Source organism: Lissotriton vulgaris, chromosome 12 (assembly GCF_964263255.1).
Source record: "Lissotriton vulgaris chromosome 12, aLisVul1.2, whole genome shotgun sequence".
NCBI lineage: Eukaryota > Metazoa > Chordata > Amphibia > Caudata > Salamandridae > Lissotriton > Lissotriton vulgaris.
In genome coordinates, this window is record NC_141700.1 from 39,917,283 (window position 1) to 39,938,360 (window position 21,078).

At 46.7% G+C, this 21,078-nt stretch overlaps 1 protein-coding gene across 2 annotated transcripts in view; it reads left to right on the forward strand.

Moving 5' to 3' along the window:
* Window positions 1-21,078, forward strand: part of INSR (insulin receptor) — a 310,896-nt gene that overhangs the window by 202,985 nt on the left and 86,833 nt on the right. The window lies entirely within an intron of this gene.

Below are 21,078 nucleotides of genomic sequence, written 5' to 3' on the forward strand. Positions count from 1 at the left end.
CCTGAGGTAGATGCGCGCTTTACAAATGCTGGTATTATTATTATAATAACATTGCAGGGAGGCCAATAAGAGCTGTTCATGCCCACCTAAGAAGAAAGTGTATAATGGTGATCTTCATTAGTCCAAACTTTCTTTGTCGCGTTCTTCCCTTCCGCCCCTCCGTACGTCCTTCCTGTGTTACTGCTTGATATTGAACACTGGAGGGAAGGACCCAGCCCTATGGACTTGAACAATACAATAGTGCAAGGAACAGGCCTATAGGTGCAGGTAGAAGTAGGCTTTGCAACCAATGTAATTTGAAAAAAAGGTTCTCTGTCCTAGAATACACCTTCCTCCTGATAGGCCAGTATGCCCACCAATGAGCAACCAGTTGTACCAATAACTCTGTAGGATGTGCCCGATGTATGCAGGTGAGATGGTGATAATGAGGGACCGACCAGACTTACTCTGGTATCAGGTTGTCGCGTGCCAGCAGGGTGCCAGCCGTCGATAGCACAAGTGTGAGCTCTCTGCGAGGTGATAGGCCGCTCAGAAGTAGTATCTATAAACCAGATCATTCATTTACATAAATACTCAACAGTCTGTCAAATGTAACTCTTCAGTTGACAGAATGTTCATTTTAACACACATTACAAGTATTTTCTTGAAAAGCGTGAGACTTTGCAGATATTTTACATTAACATGTGAAACTTGATGTTTTATACATCCAACATTGCGCAACTTAGAAGGGTAACACAGTCGGTGGCAGCGTAAAATACAAACATATCAACAATCAAAACTCTTAAGAATTGAGAGACACGCAAACTTACAAACATTAAGACATTGCCAATTCTGGTTGTCGACGTTTCAGTCTTGGATGCAAAAAATGGAAGTGGCCATCATCAGGACGAAGAAACTCGCAACGCAGAGTGCCCATGCGTATCAAGGCTGCATCGTACTGTCCAAACCACTTGTCCGCTTTACCCTGGCTAATTGCATTTGGACCGGCTAAGGATTATTTGGGGGTAATACACAGAGAATTTCTTAAGTGTAGGAAAATTTAAGTGAAACGCAAGTTGAAATCCACACTGCTGCAAACGGATGGTGGTCTGCTTATTGAATATGTGGAATTTCAAAAACTATGCGGCATTCATTTAACAGGTCCCCGCCACATCAGAATACAAAACGCTTGAAGCTGCAGCCTGGTGGGAACAGTCGAAGGCCACACCCCCCAACCGGGCATGCGTTCTGCTCTGGTCCAAAGATAGAGTAGCTCGGCTGAAGCATCTTGCACCCCGTCCAACCCTCGTCTGCCATTTATATAGGCCTTGGCCGTGTGGCTGTACGTTTGAGTAAACAGTGCGCCTGCTCAGGTGGTGGACCAGTGTCGGCGTATTCTGGAGCATTATGGTCAATTGTCCAATTGAAGAGTTGGTTAACTGAGTGGTAAAGTCTTTGCCTGTCCAATCCTCACCACCCAACCCTCGCCTTCCTCTGAATGACCGCTTAAGCGGAGTCAGTGTGTCGGCTATGGCTAGGAAGGCAGAACGCTTCTGGCTACTGCCCGCGCCATCTACCTTGACGCAGTGCACCACACTGCACCTTCCCAAAAGACCGCTAAAACTGAGCAAGGAGATGCATGGATTCTAAGAATTAAAACAAACAAGAACTGAAACATTACATACCGACTAGGCCAAGAAGGGGTTAACTGGGAGGAGGGAGGCGGGGCGAAACTGTAAAAAGAGAAAAAAAGAGCAAGCTTTAGAGAAGTTGGTAAAATGAGGTCTGTCTTCTTTAATAAAAATGGGCCGCCTACCTCGTGGTGAGGCGGTCCTCGAGGAAAAGCTGACGAAGACGACGGACAAGGGGGTACTGTACGAACCTAGATTTCTAGCCATGCTCCATGCTCGCGGACGGGACTGATCTCCTTGTAGTGACCTAACCCTCTGTGGTGGTGTTATTGCACTGTACACAGAATCTTGATAGGGTATCTTAAAGAATGAAAAAAACAAATAAATGGAATTGAAAGCAAACATGGATAGAGTAGCCGAGTAAACGATACTGCCTTCTTGCTGTAGGGCAAATGGGTATCCCCGCCGCAGGTAAGTCTTTCTTGGTCTCTGAGCAGCGTTTGACAGGCAGACATTTTATCACTGCAGCCTGGTATTATTTTGTCAATAATTGCCATCTCATAATCTTTCACCGCTATTACATGGCAGGCGCTAAAGGGCAGCGACAGGCGGCCCTGATCTCAAGGGCGGCTCTCAGTTTAGAGCAGGACCCCCAGTTGTTGGCTTGAACTGTCAATGTCCTGAAGATGGTTATTTTTAAACATATATTTACATTAACAGATTCTCTAGAAAGATATGAAATTATTTCAACTACGCCGCAAGTCTGTCTGCTATGTTATGTTCCTCAAGCCAGGGGGGTCCTAGGGAAGTACATACGTATTGCACTACTGTTAGCCAAGCGCAGAGTTGCTATAAGGTGGGAGACGAAACCGAAAGTGCCGCATTGGATTAAAGGTATGGTCTATTGCAGTGTTTCCCAAACTGTGGTCCGCGGACCCTGACACATTCCCAGGGGGTCCATAGGCAACAGTTTTAAAAGCACAGAAACATTTCTTGTATAATTAGCAGCTTTCCAGCAACAATAAAAGTGTCAAGAGAATGCCAGTGATTAATGTACCTGCTGATGAGTGAGGAGAGTTTTGTTCAGTGGCAGCTATGGTTTAACTAATGTAGCACAGAGGGTTAATGTGCCTACTGCAAAGAACGTGTAACATGCATCTTAAAAAGCAGCATTTTATGTGCCTAGGTTCGTGGTTACTGCTTTTGTCACAGAGATTCCTTTATTGATGTGCACTTCATAAGTGACAATTGTAATCCCTTCTCTTTTTGAAACTCAGGAGCAGCAACATTGTCGTGGTGTCACCAGGGCTTTAAGTCGAAGCTTTTCCAATGTTATATACAAACCATAGTTGCAGCTTATTTATCTTATGCAACTAACAACCATTGACAAAGCCAATAGTCTTGACTTGTTGTAGGTATGATGTTACTACTTGTATCATATATCTGGAAGCAATGACAAAAACAGCAAAATACAAGTTGACGGCCCCCTATGCTAAGCACAGATTTTTGGCTTGCGTGATTTAAGAGGCAAACTTAAATTGCATTGGCCATGCCCCTTTGAGAGACACCCCCCCCTCCAGTTTGTTCATCCCATTTAACCCTTTCGATGCTCATGACGAGCTCAGCTCGTCATGATGCACAGTTGAGCTGTGCTGATGACGAGCTGAGCTCGTCATGACACCAGCAAAATGGCAATTTTCAGCACAGGAGGGGGAAAACGCCTAGCAGCCAAGGTGTTTTAAAGCCCTGCCTATACCCATCTTCTGCTGAGGCCCATAACTTCATCTCTCTGTCATTACTCCCCCCAGGGCTGTAGCTCCACAGTCCCACGCCCGTTCTATGTCACAGCCGCCCTGCTCTCCACAGCCCTCTTCCTCTGTATAACCCAGTCACACTCCCTGCCCTCCAGGCGGGCTCCTCACCTCTCCTCCTGCCCCAGCTCCACTGAGCTCCATCTGCGTCACACCCCCTAGTACCCCTGTTCCTCCTCCTGCCCCCTGTGACCGACCAAGGAACCCCTCACCATGTGCAGAGTTTAAAACTGCCCAGGGCGCTGCGGCTCCCCAGCAAGCTTTGCGGTGTTTAACTTCAGCACATGCGCACACCCCTTCTCCCCACTGTCCCGCCCGTGGCAGGCCTCCCCCATTGCCCAGGTGACCCCCAAACCCACTCCCAACTGCCCCCACCCCTCATTCCTGTCTCGTCCACACACGCCCCTTCTCTTTGCCTCTCTGCCATGTGTAGTTTCCGCTCTCCCTGTTATGCGCCTCCCCTGAGGTCCTTCCCTCCCTCCCTTGGGGTCCCTCCCTCCCTTGGGGTCCCTCCCTCCCTTGGGGTCCCTCCCTCTCTTGGGGTCCCTCCCTCTCCTGGGCTCCCTCCCTCTCCTGGGCTCCCTCCCTCTCCTGGGCTCCCTCCCTCTCTTGGGGTCCCTCCTTCCTGGGGTCCCTCCTTCTCCTGGGGTCCCTCCTTCCTGGGGTCTCTCCCTCTCTTGGGGTCCCTCCTTCTCTTGGGGTCGCTCCCTCTCCTGGGGTCCCTCCTCTTGGTGTCCCTCCCTCCTCTTGGTGTCCCTCCCTCTCTTGGGGACCCTCTCTCCTGGGGTCCCTCCCTCTCCTGGGGTCCCCCCCTCTCCTGGGGTACCTCCCACCCTCTCCTGGGGTCCCTTCTCTTGGTGTCCCTCCCTCTCTTGGGGTCCCTTCTCTTGGTGTCCCTCCCTCTCTTGGGGTCCCTCCTTCCTGGGCTCCCTCCCTCCTTCCTGGGCTCCCTCCCTCTCCTGGGGTCCCTCCCTCTCCTGGGGTCCCTCCCTCTCTGGGGGTCTCTCCTCCTGGGATCCCTCCCTCTCCTGGGGTCACTCCCTCTCCTAGGGTTTTTCCCTCCCTCTCCAGGGGTTTTTCCCTCCCTCTCCTGGGGTCCCTCCCTCCCGGGGGTCCTTCCCTCCCCTGGGGTCCCTCCCTCTCCTGGGGTCCCTCCCTCCTTCTCCTGAGGTCCCTCCTTCTCCTGGGGTCCCCCCCTCTCTTGGGGTCCCTCCCTCCCTCTCTTGGGGTTCCTCCTTCTCCTGGGGTCCCTCCCTCTCTTGGGGTCCATCCTTCCTGGGGTCCCTCCTTCCTGGGGTCATTCCCTTCTTTTCCTGGGGTCCCTCCTTCCTGGGGTCCCTCCTTCTCCTGGCGTCCCTCCCTCTCTTGGGGTCCCTTCCTCTCTTGGGGTCCCTCCCTCTCTTGGGGTCCCTCCCTCTCCTGGGATCCCTCCCTCTCTTTGGGTCTCTCCCTCTTTTGGGGTCCCTCCCTCTCTTGAGGTCCCTACTTCCAGGGGTCCCTCCTTCCTGGGGTCCCTCCCTCCTCCTGGGGTCCCTCCCTTCTCCTGGGGTCCCTCCCTTCTCCTGGGGTCCCGCCCTTCTCCTGGGGTCCCTCTCTCCTCTTGGGGTCCCTCCCTCTCTTTCGGTCCCTCCCTCTCTTTGGGTCCCTCCCTCTCTGTGGGTCCCTCCCTCTCTGTGGGTCTCTCCCTCTCTTGGGGTCCCTCCCTCTCTTGGGGTCCCTCCCTCTCTTGAGGTCCCTCCTTCCAGGGGTCCCTCCTTCCTGGGGTCCCTCCCTCTCTTGGGGTCCCTCCCTTCTCCTGGGGTCCCTCCCTCTCCTGGGATCCCTCCCTCTCTCTTTCGGTCCCTCCTTCTCTTGGGGTCCCTCCTTCCTGGGGTCCCTCCATCTCTTGGGGTCCCTTCCTCCTCCTGGGGTCCAGGCCCGGACTGGCCATAGCGGGCACCGGGCAATCCCCCGATGCGCCGCAGGGTGGGGGCCGGTTTTGAGCCCCTGGGGGCCGATTTTGTTACAGGGCCGTTTTTGCGCTCGGCGGCACCCCCAACCCCCCCCCCCCCCGCACTTTGCCAGGGCCGGTTTTGGTTCTCAGTCCGGCCCTGCTGGGGTCCCTCCCTCCTCCTGGGGTCCCTCTTTCTCCTGGGGTCCCTCTTTCTCCTGGGGTCCCTCCCTCTCTTTGGGTCCCTCCATCCTTCTGGGGTCCCTCCTTCTCTTGGGGTCCCTCCTTCTCTTAGGGTCCCTCTTTCTCCTGGGGTCCCTCCCTCTCCTGGGGTCCCTCCCTCTCTTGGGGTCCCTCCTTCCTGGGGTCCCTCCCTCCTCCTGGGGTCGCTCCCTCCTCCTGGGGTCCCTTCCTCTCCTGGGATCCCTCCCTCTCTCTTTGGGTCCCTCCATCCTCCTGAGGTCCCTCCCTCTCTTGGGGTCCCTCCTTCTCTTGGGGTCCCTCCTTCTCCTGGGGTCCCTCCTCCTTGGGTCTCTCCCCTCCTGAGGTCCCTCCCTCTCCTGGGGTCCCTTCCTCTCCTGGGGTCCCTCCCTCTCTTGGGGTCCCTCCCTCTCTTGGGGTCCCTCCTTCCTGGGGTCCCTTCCTCCTCCTGGGGTCGCTCCCTCCTCCTGGGGTCCCTCCCTCCTCCTGGGGTCCCTCCTTCTCCTGGGGTCCCTCCCTCTCCTGGGATCCCTCCCTCTCTCTTTGGGCCCCTCCCTCTCCTGAGGTCCCTCCCTCTCTTGGGGTCCCTCCTTCTCTTGGGGTCCCTCCTCCTCCTGGGATCACTCCTTCTACTGGGGTCCCTCCTCCTTGGGTCCCTCCCTCTCTTGGGGTCCCTCCCTCTCTTGGGGTCCCTCCTTCTCTTGGGGTCCCTCCTTCTCTTGGGGTCCCTCCTTCTCTTGGGATCACTCCTTCTCTTGGGATCACTCCTTCTCCTGGGGTCCCTCCTCCTGGGATCCCTCCCTCTCCCTGGGTCCCTCTCCCAGCTCTCGGCCCCCAGCCCTCCCCCTCATACTGCGGGGCCACGCCCTTCAGTGCCCCCCCATTAGCCCGCTCCCCCCTCATCCCTCGGCCCCTCCCCGGTCCGGCCCCCCAAGGGTTAAGCCCCCGCTGGCCCTGGGCGGACGGAGGCTGGGGGGCCCCTCCCCCCGCGCCGCTCGCCATTGGCTGCGGGGGAGGGCGGATCTGCGGCGGGGCCAGAGTCCCGGACTGGAGTCCCGGGGATCCGGAGCCGTCGCTGACGCGCCGTGTGAGGCGGGAGGGGCGGGAGCGCCCGAGGGGCGGGGAGGGCGTGCGCTCCCTCGCAGGGATTTGGAGGGGGCGCTCACTAAGTGCACCTTCACTTACGCAGCAGTATAAAAGGGTCGTAAACTCTGCGTAAAGATTTACGCCGGGCTGAGATCCCCCTCTGACATCTTACACCGGCGGCGAAGACCGCGTAAAGGCGTTCAAGCCTTGCATGTGCCTGTGAGGCCCTTGATAAGCGCTATAACCGGGCCGTCAGCTGTTGTTAAAACTAATGGTGGGGTGGGGGTCAGGACCCCAGACAACTCTTAGTCAGGTGTTGAGACATCAGCGCATAGAGGCGTCGTGTTCCTATCAAGCGCCTCATCCAAGTTAACCTGCTGTGAATCCTGTCGTTCGTGTGAGGCGCCTGTGCAGTCTCGTCACAAGGAGTGAGCGAGGCTTCGAATGTGTGTGTATCCATCGCCCCCTCCCCGGACACATCACAGGTTGTGAACCCGCCAAGTAACCGCTCCAGTCATGTCTGGCCTTGTGTGGCCATGGTTGTGCCGACGCAGCTTTATTACATCCCAGCTCGGTGGTCGCGGTGGTGAGACCCTCGTTAAAACATCAGTGTGTGCGACCCCTGGACAGCATGCCCTCAAAAGGGCCAAACTACAAAACTTCATATAATAGAGTAAGAGGTTGTGAGGTCAGGGTCTGATTAGAGTGAAGGCGGTGTTTTTCGTCCTTAAAAATTCCGATACCACAGGGTCCGTTATTTATCAGGTGCGATAACACCGATCACGACTTCAAGGGGAATATAACCTGAGGATGTGGGTGTGTAAGCTCCGAAATCTGCATGTTGTGGTAAAAACCAGATGTTTACCTCTGTTAAATTGCAGCAGGTTTGTCCTGCAGATTTTTAATTAAGGTTGGGTTATTTAATACATCCAATAACTATCTTAACCTTCTGACTGCTGCGGACTCCCACTGAATCATTACTAGAACCCGGGGACACCCACTGAATCACTTCTAGAACCCGGGGACCCCCACTGAATCAACACTAGAACCCTGGGACCCCAACTGAACTATTTCTAGAACTCTGGAACCCCAACTAAACTATTTCTAGATCCCGGGGACCCCAACAGAACTATTTCTAGAACCAGGGGACCCCCACTGAACCATTTCTAGAACCCTGGGACCCCCACTGAACCATTTCTAGAACCCTGGGACCCCAACTGAACTATTTCTAGAACCAGGGGCCCCCATTGAACCATTTCTAGAACCCTGGGACCCCCACTGAACCATTTCTAGAATCCTGGGACCCCAACTGAACTATTTCTAGAACCCTGGGACCCCCACTGAACCATTTCTAGAACTCTGGGACCCCAACTAAACTATTTCTAGATCCCGGGGACCCCAACAGAACTATTTCTAGAACCCGGGGACCCCCACTGCATCATTTCTAGAACCCAGGGACCCCCACTGAATTATTTCTAGAACCCGGGGACCCCCACTGATTCATTACTAGAACCCGGGGACCCCACTGAATCATTGCTGGAACCGGGGGACCCCCAGTGATTCATTACTAGAACCCGGGGACCCCCACTGAATCACTTCTAGAACCCGGGAACCCCCACTGAATCATTATTAGAACCCGGGGACCCCCCACTGAATCATTACTGGAAGCCAACCAGCCTTGGCCCAAGCAATTTATATGATTTGGACCTTAATGGTTAGTGTTTGGTGCGTGTAGCTTGATGTCTTCAGTTTGGGTACATGCCATCTGGGGTGACTTGTTTGTACCTTGCCTGGCATGTGTGTCTGAGAGTGTGGCAGTGCCCTGTAAACCAGATTGGTTGTGTAGTGTTGTGAGGGTGCTGGTTTACTTTGTGTTGCCATGCAGTGAAGTATTGTTTTATGAAGGGGTGAATGTTGTTATCAAGGGCTGAGATCTTTCAGGGTAGGCTAATGTATCAGTGGGTGAGAACCCTTGCAATCTTTTTCAGTGTGCAAGACTTTGGAAGCTGAGCTGTGAAAGTTTTGTTTCACAGGTAAGTTTGTACAAAGACGCCCGAGACACCATAAATCGCTGGAGGGAGAAGTCGTCGTCCTCGATGCGAATTCTCAAAATAATGCTTTAAAAATAGATTTGAAAAAAGTGAGATCTTCCCTACTAGAAGCCGACTTCAGAGTACCAGTCAAGCCCTGGTGCTCTCCCACCAGTATGAAGGCTGTGCGCTGATCTGTGCTTAATTTGATCCGGTGGTTTCCGGTGCTCGGCACCACCACTTAATTGTCAACACTGGTGCTTGTGACAGTGTGCCACAAGGTGGCGCTGTCTGTCTAATTTAGAGATTACCATAACAACAGGTAATTATTAACCCTTTGCGTGCGTTCGTCGGCCAACGGCCGTTGCACGCACTACCTCCGTAGTGCTACGAACGTCCGTTGGCCGATGCGGCCCCGCCCACTCCGCTAAACCGCTGCACCGTGGCGGAATTGCCGCCACGGTGCAGCGGTTAATTCAAAATGCATTAGAATGATTATATTAAGTGCCGCCCAAGCCATTCTTACAGCTTTGGGTGCCTGAAGTAGTCTGAACTGTTACACTTGTAGGAGTGTGATGGTTAGCCAGTTGTGTTGTTACTATCATTGGCAGCTCTGGCAGGGGCAATGTGTGGCTCAAGCTGCAGTGGCCTCCTGCCGAGAGCCATGATATATGTGTGTGTGTGTGTGTGTGTGTGTGTATGTATATATATATATATCAATATCTCAATCACTGGCGCTGCTTATCCTCCTCCTCGAACACGGCTGCAACCCTTAGAGGCCTCTCGAAAAAAGCCTTTGTAAGCCATTGATGTTAGTAGTCATCGGCCCAGCCCTTCGAGGCCTACTCTGGTTCCCGGTCCAGGCTGGCATCCTCTTCGAGACCAGCAGCACCGCCTATAGGGCCGTCAATAAAGACACCCTGCGTTCACAGCAGCGAAGCTAACTGTGTAGTTATGGGCCACACTAGAATCTAGGAGCATCACTACACTGGAGAAGAAGAAAGGGAGGCAGGCGGGCTTTCTGCATCTACACAACCACGGAATGGAACCACCTTAGTACTACTGCTGTAAATTACTTTTAAATATATGGAGCATGTGATTAAATGCTATGTTGGAAATAGCAAGAAGTATTTTTATTTTTACACACCTGTGAGCGTGATGTGCTGTACATCGTGTGTAATTGATTTGGTTTTGGTGCTAGGATGTGGCCTAGTAGCTCGAGCTGCTGTTTGAATCCTGGTCTCGGCGCCAGACCCACCATAGGACATTTCCTATGGTGGGTCTGGCGCCACCATAGGAAATGTTGTCTTTGTCTGAATTTCTTGATTTATCATCATTTTTATACTGCCACACTGGCCAAGATTTCACATCCACTTTTTGGTGACTTCCGAGGCCCACATATTCAGTTCTACACACAATTTGTGACAATTTCTATATAGCTACTTTTTTAATGAACTTGCGTTTGATTTTTTTCTGTCATCAGACAGACATTGTGCTGTGCAAAAAACACAAGCACAACAATTGCACACTTCCCACATTTTTTAGACATAATGATTTACAATCCCTGAATTTCTGATCATCATTTTTACACACCCATTCGGACACAATCGCCGTACTTGCTTTGCAGTCTTATTACCTGCACATTTTTACCATTTTTGTTTTAGAAACTTCACAATATTGTGCAAATCCATACAATTGTTGAACAGGTTCTCTTGTACACCCCGTGAGCTTGTGTCTTTACAATGTAAATATTGGTGTCTCTTAACAATTGTGTACCAAGGTGAAGTGCCATGAAATATGCACCACATTTAGACCCTGTGTCCTGAAGCGTGCATGTTTCGGCTACAATAATGCCGGGATCGCTGCGGCCGTGACGGCCTTCAGCTGCACAACACTTGTTTGTTTCAAGCACGTTTTGTAGTATTTACAGAAGTTTAACACCATCGCTGCTAGCGATATTTCGCTGCTCCGCTGGATTTTTCTAAATCCCATTGTTCATGACGAGCTGGGCTCGTCATCAGTGTTTGAGGAGGCTACACCATGACGAGCCCAGCTCGTCATGAGCCTGGAAGGGGTTAAAGTCCTTTCCACCTCTCCCCTTCGGTTTTGCTGTTGCCTTTGTGGATGTCAATAGACCGCACACAAAACATAATTTTTTTTTAAATGACGTCTTTTGCGGGAACAAAGAATGTGGATTATTTCCCTTTTGCAGTTTTTTAGAAGCATTTCCTGATACAATTGTTAACTGTTTTGTCTTCTCTGTAGCATGCATCAAACTGCTTTTTTCGATTTGAGTTTTCTTTGAGTGTGCTGTAATATTTAGTAGGTGACCATAACTAGCCTTATTCAGAGGTTTCTAATAATTTGACGAAAGCTTAGCATGTTCTTATGCACATTCCGAGTACATTTCTCTAGTTTGGTAATGATATATCTATACCAATAGCGGCGGGCACTCGCTAATTTTCTGTCCACCGCCTTGCTCCGCCCCTTCCTGCCCGCGACCTCTCAAATTTCCTTCAAAGTAATAATTAAAGATCCCCTTCCTACCTCAAGCTGACATTTTCACACGCGTGATTTACCTGACTGGCAGAATATGATGTCGTAGCAGGTGATGGCGCCCACTCCGTGCTGTGTAACGAGAGCAGGCGGGTGTGTGAGCTGTTATTTCTTCCCATGGGTTCTTTTGTTTGCCACTTTTAACCCATTTTCTTCCTTATTTCACTCCATCAAGGATTGTGATACAAATATAAACCATCCTTATAGTTCCAGATTCCCTAAATGCCTGCAAAAATAAATATCCTAAAGCAGCCATCTTACCCGTGGTCTGGGAACACCTGCTTCTCAGGGGGTCCGCGACTGGTTAGAAAATGAAGTAATATTAACAGAATTTTTCGTTTCTATGCAAATGAAGAAGTAGAAATGGAAATTTCAATATGCTTTGCAAATGAGAAGGTAGTGGCAATTGGAAGTTAAACGTTAATTAGATATTCTCATATGGATTCGTGGGGGCGGTGCAAGTGCATCAAACAGACTATAGTATGCATTAAGTGCAGTCTCAATTGAAATTAGAAAAGCTCTGACCTTCCATTAAAATTGCAATTTTCAAAAATATTTGGGCATCAAATGAAACAGCATCATTTGTATATTGGTTTGATTAATGCTGGTTTCCATTTTTTGTGTATTGTTTTCTGGTTCAAATTGTTGAAATTGCTTAAGCCGGGTTCCTCAGATTCCAAAAATGACCTTGTGGGGGCCCCCGGATTACAGTAATGATTCAGTGGGGGTCCCTAGATTCCAGTAATGATTCAGCGGGGGTTCACAGAAGTCAAAAGGTTAAGAACCGCTGTTCTAAAGACAACAGTCATTCGCCAGCAAAATGTTAACTTTAAGGTTCTTCATTTTTAGAGACATTTAATTTATTCCTCTTTATAGGTTGTGTCTTTGTGAACCGATTCAGATCCAAACCAAGGAAACTTTTCTTTTCCACAGCGAGGCCCTCGCATTGTTTATAAAATAATCACCTCAAAACATGTACTGCAGAATAATATCCAGGTGGCTTGATGATTTGAATAACTTCGCGAAATGGCGGAAAGCCAGAGCAGGTTTTACATTTCGGCATAATCCATTTTTACGTCACATAAATCGTTGCTGTATATGCCTTGAACGAACCAATCAAAACTGCACTAGCGAAGGTATTTAACATTTGTCATTTCTAAAAAAAAAAAAAAAAAACAATTTAAAAGAGGACTATAAAAAGCAAAAATACAAAAACCTCTGTTTTTAAAATAAAAAGGGGGTTGAAATTCTACTAACGTTGAAATTGTGGTGGCTGTGAGTGATCCGGATTCTTGTGCCTCCCCCCCCCACCCCCCGTGTTTGGGCCTACTTTGTTCTAAATCTCGACGAAGGGCCGACTTTTAGCCCATTCTCAAGTACTGTAGTTTTATAAATAATACCTCTATCTTGATTATCTTGTTTGAAGTAGGGGAGGTTGACAGTCCCTGTTTGGGCTGGAGTCATTTTGAGGAGGGTTGGAGTTGATTTTGTGTAATTCTCCGGGAAATTGACAAGTTGGGTTTTGCATACCATTAGTTAAGACAATTTTGACCCTGTAAAGCTTAAAAGCTTAAACCTTATGAGGTTTCGCCCTTACAGCGCTGTGCTTGTGACATCTCTTGTATTTAATATATATTAAGTGGGCTCTTATCAGCTCCTGTTGCCGAATTACTGGGTCCATCCGCTGTTGGGTGGACCATTTTTTTTACTTTCCCTGGCTGCACACATAGACACGGCTGTGTTACATTCTTGATCTTGTCATGGTGACTCCACCAAGGAGTATTCATTTGTTCTCACTCTACATTTTTTGTGGACTTAAGTGCTTGGACTCGATTTTATGACTTTGTTTTGGGTACTTAGTGTGCCTGCTGGAGCCGTGTGAAGATCTCACGTCATTCTCTCCTCATATTGGAAGAACTGGACAATGCTGGTATCTACTGGTTATTTTTTAATTGAATATAAAAATTTCTCTTGCATACATTTTCTCTTCAGGTGACGCCACCAGGTATTGAACCGACTACCGATAGTCAACTCAGATATCAAGTTGGTTATCTTTGTTTTTAGGTTTCACCTGCACAAACAGCTTATTATTAATCCCATAAGCAAACCCCCCATAAGCAAAAACAAATGCATTTGCCAATGTTTGTTTTTAGCATGGGATGTCCCTTTGTCTCACAGTTGAGCTTCCATGCCAATAGCAAAAGCGGGTGAGTCCGGGTTGTCTTTGAAAAATATCTGTCTTCGGTGAATTAAATCCGCCTAGAGTCATGCAGCCTTTAGATAATAATATTATGCTGATGATTTGGTGAAGGACATTGAGGGTACAAATTGAGGTGCTCTAGTGGGATGTCTTGACCCATCACCTGCTCTGAGCGCCTTGAATTGAACGAAAGTTCAAGTTTGTATGAGGCGCGTTCTATTGGATGTTTGACCTTTCGTACTATCCGTGAAATTGATGTTTAGTATTGTATCCATGATCAGCGAAAGAATTTAACTTGATTCACTTCCATATTAACCAACATGGACCATTCCAAAAGAAGACGCTCAACAAATCTCTGCTACAACCATGGACAAGACATGAACCAACATCTCAGAACCGCAATCAAAGCATGCACACCTTAAGCTTGCACTGCGAAGCCATACTAATGGTTGAATCTCCTACATAAATGATGGTAAGAAAACATTCTTCAAACAGACTCGTGCTGGTTGGGGATCTGGTTCCGGCACGTTCCGGAATACGTTAGCGAGGTGTCATTCATGAGATTGGACAAGTTGGCCTGTTATGAACATAAACATATTACAATCTTATCCATAATAGAAATTTCTTGTTTACCTAAAAAACACTCCTTCTGTAGTGGTAACAACCTAAGTTCACTCCGCGCGTGATCTTACAGCGACAAAGCTTTTTGTTAAACGTCAACCTCTCTATCGCTGACGATCTGAAGTTACCCAAGTGCGCACAGTTGGGAGGAGTCAGATCGCGAATCGTGACCCATGGAATATTTCCCTCTTCTCAGTTAGCTGAGATAAGAAAATGTCTGATGTTCCCTAGGGGCACACATGTACTTTTTATGTAAATTCCAGGCACTTCAGGTGGTAGGAATGGCAGAAATGTGAATACGGTCATAAATTACGTTGGCAAACACACCATTATTATACCAGTACTGTATCTGAATATCAAATATGCTACCTTGTGTAATGCCAGTAGGATTTATTTATTTGCCTACAAACCTCTCCTGTGCCACCTGCCTCAGTAATTAATTTAGCGAATATTTAATTTCCACATTTTATTTTGTAGCTGAGAAATTACTAATCCCCTTTAGTGACTACAAAAACACAATTACAGAATACATTTTGTTATAGGCTTTTATGTTCGCTTGCAGAGGATTTCAATGGTGCTGAATTAATGAAATCCGTGCTACTTTCCATTGGAGGAGGTGGTCTGATGTACATATGTTTTGGACAAGGCCTCGCGATCTTCAACTTGATGTGAGTGTGGTCGCAGGTGTTTGTAGGTTTGCGTGGTTTCCCTGCGGTGGTGCATCCTACCCCCTGGCTCCTGTTCACCCGTGTGCATACTTGGCTTTCCTTCTCTTGTGTCTTACGCCACTACTCCCGTCTCCATACCTGGCCCTCCCCAAATCAATAAATGCATAAGAGCCCCCACCTTATTCCACTTTAAATCCTTCTGTTGACTGTTGCTAAATGCACCCATGCATGGGGGTAGTTTTTCTGTAAGTCCTGCCAGTGACCGGTCTCATGTCTATCCTCTGCCATTTTGTAAGTATATATATATATATATAGGCCCGTGATGAAGGAGTGACTACAACAACAACTCCGAAACGCGTTGGACATCGTGCCTGAATAAACCTCTTTGCACTGAGATAACTGTGGCCACGGCTCCTTTGTTGGCAACTCTACGTGAATCCTGTGAGTTCTCTTCTGGGTGACAGCGTGTTGGGTATAGAGGGGGTGGCTACCCCAGCTGTGTGCCCGCCGGATTGGGCGCTTGGGTCAGCCAAACCTTTGTGTTTCATATATATATATATATATATATATATATATATATATATATATATATATATACATACATACATTGCTTCAGACGGTCAGTCCCATATCAATAATCCGAACATTTGCTAAAAACCCATTGAACGTTTAAAAAAATAATACACAAATTAGTAAAGAAACTGGAACCAAAAATGTTCGAACACACCAGAGATATTGGGCTACCCTAGATTTTCGGTGCTCACTGGTCTTTGATGTCAAAGCTGTCACAGTAGAGTCAGTTAACCAATTAAAAACCGTGCGAGACAGTATGTACTCCCCTTTTTAGGTCTTGCTTGATGATTCAGCTGTCGGAGATACCTGCTACCAATTCTTTAAATATACATAGACGAGCATTGACTACAGGCAGAGAAGCATTTTCGCTCCACGGGCAAGTGTTTCTTTGCGCTACCTGTGGGGTGCTTGCATTCCAACGCAAGAGGGCCTATATTACATCGAAGTTCTCGCACATAAAATTATTTATCTGAAAGATGAATTGCATCCAGAAAGGATTTTATATATATATATATATATATATGTGAACAAGGCTCGTGGGAGCCGAAACGTCATGGACTTTTTTCTGCACTAAATAAATAAGAAAAGAAACTTTACTGGTCCGTGTCCGAGTGGTGCTTATCCTGGCTGTGTGTTACTTCGAAGCTAGGTGAGACGGCGGAATGCACGATATATATATATATATATAGCAGCACGTATCGACTCGATGAGGTCGAAAAAACGGCAAGCACGTAGGTAACCGATTTTGTTAAATATTTTATTGCAAACCCCCCTCACCCTAGACAGACTCTTTTTGCAATTAAAGCTACGTCAGTGTCAGTTTGTGCTTGAAAATGATCGCCATTTTAAACACCACCGGTCATTACATTATTCATCAACATAGAAGATGGTCAATCATGATGAAAACGGTGGCCATCTTTACTCCACATCTAATACAATTGTTTAACCTGGCGAATAGTAAGGTGCTCAAGTGCATAATGTTAAAAACGTGATAGCAACAAACAATTCATCATTAAAGTACTTACTATTGGTTATGATCCTAAAGGAAAGTGACAAGATCCCATAAAAACATTATCAAAATATGCTTGCTTCTGTGTTTATAAGGGGGTGTATCCCCTATGTCTAATTTTTATAATTGTCATTGGAATTGCAATTGCCCCAAAAAAATAAAAAAAAATATATTTTTTTTAAGTAGTTGACTTTTCTTTAATGTTTTATTCGGGGCTCAAAATACAAGTCAGACTTGTTGGCTTTGACAATGCTGGAAAGGATGAGTTATTTCTCGTTGTGGCCAGGTCCAAAGGTAGTGGTGTTGGCATGTAAAAATGTCAATAAATCTGGCGCAAAAGTGTGTCTAAACAACAGAGTAACGGTAAGCCTGTATACCATCGCTTCCCAAACCTTTTTGAACCGTGACCCAGTTTTTGGAATGATGAACTTTTGCTACCCGCCCACCTCTAATGGACACGAGGAGGGCGATGTGTGTTTTTTTAATATATATATAATATGGTGTGGTAGCTCACTGTCATTCACAGACAGCACATTTCCATTGAAAAGCCTCAGAATTTGCACATGTACAGTTTTACTGATAAAACTATATTGCACACAATCTGATTTTAATGAATATTTATAGATTGTGCATCACTAAGTAAAGTGACTAGATTTCTTTTGATTCTTTCAAAATCTTTGTATCACATTTCAGAATTACAAAAAAATTGTGCGTCATTTTTGCTTTTCTAACTGCTGAATGTGTACAGTTCACTTACAGGTATTTACATTTTGTTGTGTTATGAAATGCACCCTACAGCTTTTCCTTTCACACTGCTTTACTCTAACAAGCTTGCCACATAATTCACTTTACCTTTCTTTCTCTGACTGCGAAGTGAGAGCAATTTCTAAACACCAATCCCCATGAAAATTAATAAGCAGCAATTTGACAGAAGGCACAACGTGACATTTGACTAAATACAGAATTTAAAGGCATTTTTATTGATTGTTTGGACTTCTGCGACCTACCAAAAATTGGTTTGCGTCCCACCCAAACTGGGTAACTCCACTTCAAACTGATGAAGGCAAAATGTAGCCATCCTGGCTTTTATATTACTTATTTCAAAAGATTCAACATTTTATATTGGAGTGTTCAATTGTTGGACTTTCACTTGAAGCGAAGTAATTCATAAGTAGTATATAAATATTCTGGTACTTTAAGACCCATTGGATAAAAAGAAAGCTCTGTAAATAACTTTTCCCTCACCTAAGAACACCTCCGCTTGGATAGCTAAAGGTAGCAAAGTAAATGAAAAAAAATGACACAATAGACGTGGAATGGGATTATTTAAAACACATTTGAACTTTTAACAAAGAACCCAACAAATATTTTATTTGTTTTGCTTGATCTGCCCTTCACATTTAATTGGGATGTATTTAACATTTCGATATTTTTTTAGGCCCTGCCAGTGTGAACCTTCTCTCTAGGAAAGCCTGTGCTTCTCCATCATGGCGGCCATGTTGACATGTGGGACCCCTGCTTGTGGGTTGGTATTGTGGGAAGCTGGCATGTGTGCCCATCTTGTATAGATCATTACCCGGGCAACCCCAAGACAGGGCTCCTGCCATTTTAAATAGTATTGGGGCATTATTCGCGAAGGTTTGATGTGTGCTGCTGGTGCTTTTTGGCCATCTTGGGTACATATGATTGGTTAGACAGTTTCCTAGGGAGCGTAACAGATGTTTTTTTCTATTTCTGGGGCCTAAAAAGAAAGACCTGTGGAGTTAAGAGAAAATGTAGGATTTGGACCATAAAAAAATTGTGAGTCGAATATTCCCATTTAACCAATCGCAAGTGTCCTTGTTGAGTATTACCCAGTGCCGTGTTGTTGGCCGGCTTTGAGCCTCTTTACACTTCAAAAAGGGGTCACAACAAACCTCGGAGTTGCCAAAAGTTGTTGTGTGAGGAGCAGAGAAGAAACTAACAAAAGCCCTAGCTACACATTGGAGGGCCGGTTGGCGAGATTTTTGGAAACCTCAAAATAGAGTTGATTCTTAACAATTAAGATTGTGAAAAAAATATTAAGCTATAAAAAAATAAGCATCATGAGAATGTGAAGCGGAAGGAGATTCTCTTGCTATGTCCTCCGATCTGACTTGTTCGGAAGCGTGCGATTGGACCCCATACTCTGGAGCTAACCTTGAGTGACTGTGCACTTTACATTAGATGGTGGTGAGTTAACATTGACACAGGCACTTCCTACCAAAACAGTCATTGCACTGGGGGAAAACCAGGCTACTGGCTGTGCAGGCCCAGGTCCCTTCTGTAGTGGTACAAGTCTTGGCGACCAACTTGCGTGAAGAGGACAACTTGTATCGTTGTCGTGGCCGCAGTGTTCCAGCCATTGGACAATCACAGCACAAAGACGCGAAAATGTAAACATGGGGCATGCACAGCGTGCTGCTTGCAAAATACAGAGTGGACACAACGGCCTCCGTTGTATGCTCAGCATCTTTTAAAATATTCCTTGTTGGCTCCTAACCTGGTATTGAAGGACAGAATCAAAGGACATGACTCCATTTAGAACCCTGGTCTTTGGAAGGTCTTTTGTTACTGGTTATTAATCCGTCTCGTGGTAGGGGGAAGACATCCCTGCACACAGACACTATTGTTCCTGTCGAAGGTACAGTGATGTCACAATCCCGTGATCAACTGTTTGTACCAAAATATGGTACGAGATGTCCCATATTTTGCAAACAACGAGAGAAATCCAATTGTCACTTAAGTGCTCTAGCCATTTTAAGATAACAGGAAATTGCTTGTTTCTGTTTTTGTAAAATTAGTGTTGACTGTTACTGTTGTTTCACAATAATCCCCCGGCGGAGACACCCGTGCTTTGTTTTTTATAGGATATGTCCAGGTGCACCCCACAGTTGAACAATATTACTGATTGGAAATTGATTTTAAACTCACCATAGCATATTTTATCAATTTGGGATTTTTTTCATTACTTCATTATTTGATTTTTTTTTTGTCTTGCCTGTTGTATCTTTCTCTTTGAACCCTCTGTTGGAAGCTGGACCGAGGATTGCCCTACAAAGGGCTCTTCAAGACATGTTGGTTTCTGACCAGTCGTGAAAAGATAGGGTTACGTGGAGCCTTTTGCACAATTCCCAGGTGAAGAGTTTAAGCAATTTAATCAACAAAGCCCATAGTTTTAATCAAAATGTTTGCTTGCCAATAGATGAAGTTTCCCTTTTCTGCTGAAATGGGCGTTAGTTAAAAATCATTTTGTTTGAATTAAACCTTAGGGTTATTTTTTCTTTATTCTGCCCTCGCCCCCCTTAATGTTAGCCAAGTCCTCATCCCAACACTTTTACCCTAATTCCATTGGTTACCTAGCTCTATTTGCCACTGTAACCCTATTTTGATATCGAACCATAATCCACACTCTTGAAATTTACGCTAATCCCATCCCATATACATAACCATAATAACATAATACATTTTTTAATTTTTTTTTATTAATGTGTTCATCTGTAATTAAACTGGTGCTCATGTACGGCGCTCTAATACCCGAAGTCTCGGGTCTAGTTCGCGCTATATAAAACTCTAAAAAAAATATATATATTTTAAAACCTAGCTCTCACTTTCGCCTTCCCCGAACCATGATACCTCTTACCATAAACCGAAATCTCTCCCTTACCATTACCATGAACCTAACGCCCTTGGTACTCTAACTTTAATTGTTTCCCCAGCCATACACTTTACTCCAGCCCACTCTCTGTTAGATTATGCTTGAGGCTGTGGTTACAGATGTGCAGGTCAAGGAAAGTGGGAGTACTGTCAGGTCACATTAAAGCTCATCTGCCAGGTATGGGAGAGATCATACTCTTGTATGGAGGTCTGGAGTGGAAGAAGCGAACAGACAGGAAGGGAGGGTTGGGAGTTCATGGCTGTGGGTGGGTACATACAAGTGACACACAAGTTCATGTTCAATGAATGCTTGAATGCAACCTGCATGAGTCCTTCTTTAATGTTCTTTGGATCACGGAAACGCCATTAAAATTTAGATATGATCATAAAGCAGCGGAAGGCAGTGCCTGTGGGTAAGTTTCAGGTCTGCGGAGCAAACTCTTTGGTGAATTTTGGTGACTTCTCACAAGTGTGGTCTAGGAGCCACGGTAAGAGTAGAAAGAAGCAAGACCATTGGAACAGGTTGCTTAACAGAGTTGAAAGATGCCCAACCGCATCAAACAGGAAATGGATTTGCCCCCAAAATGTCATTTAACCATCGCTAGACAACCCTGCGCTTCGTTATTCTGTAGCATTTAAGAAGTGGATCCACGCGCAGTCCGTTTTCTCCATTCTTCTTCTGAGCTAGGAAGAGTGGTAAACATCTTCACCCGGTGCCTTCTTTTAGCAGGGTGTCAGCTGGTCCAATTAGTCAGCAGCTGAGCATTTTTGCAGCCTTGTCGTTGTACGTCGCGAGACGTGTATTATCGAAAGCTAAGACCTATCAAAGAATTTCCCTGGAAAATCCAGTTTAATCCTTCTCGTGGGAGAACAGTCCAGTTTAGTGTGGCTCTTCTGTGAAGTAGCAGAGTATTCTTAGTAAGTTGGACTCCATTTCATGCTGATTTTCAGTGATTAGTTGCTTGGTAATTGAAGTCTGTATTGCTTCTTTCATCTCTATGAACTATTTTTTACTCAATGCTAACATTGATTTTCTCCGTTTCTTTTGCTGGTGAAGAACAAGATTGAAAGAAAAGGACTTGTGGGTTCTGGCTGAGTTGGAAACGCA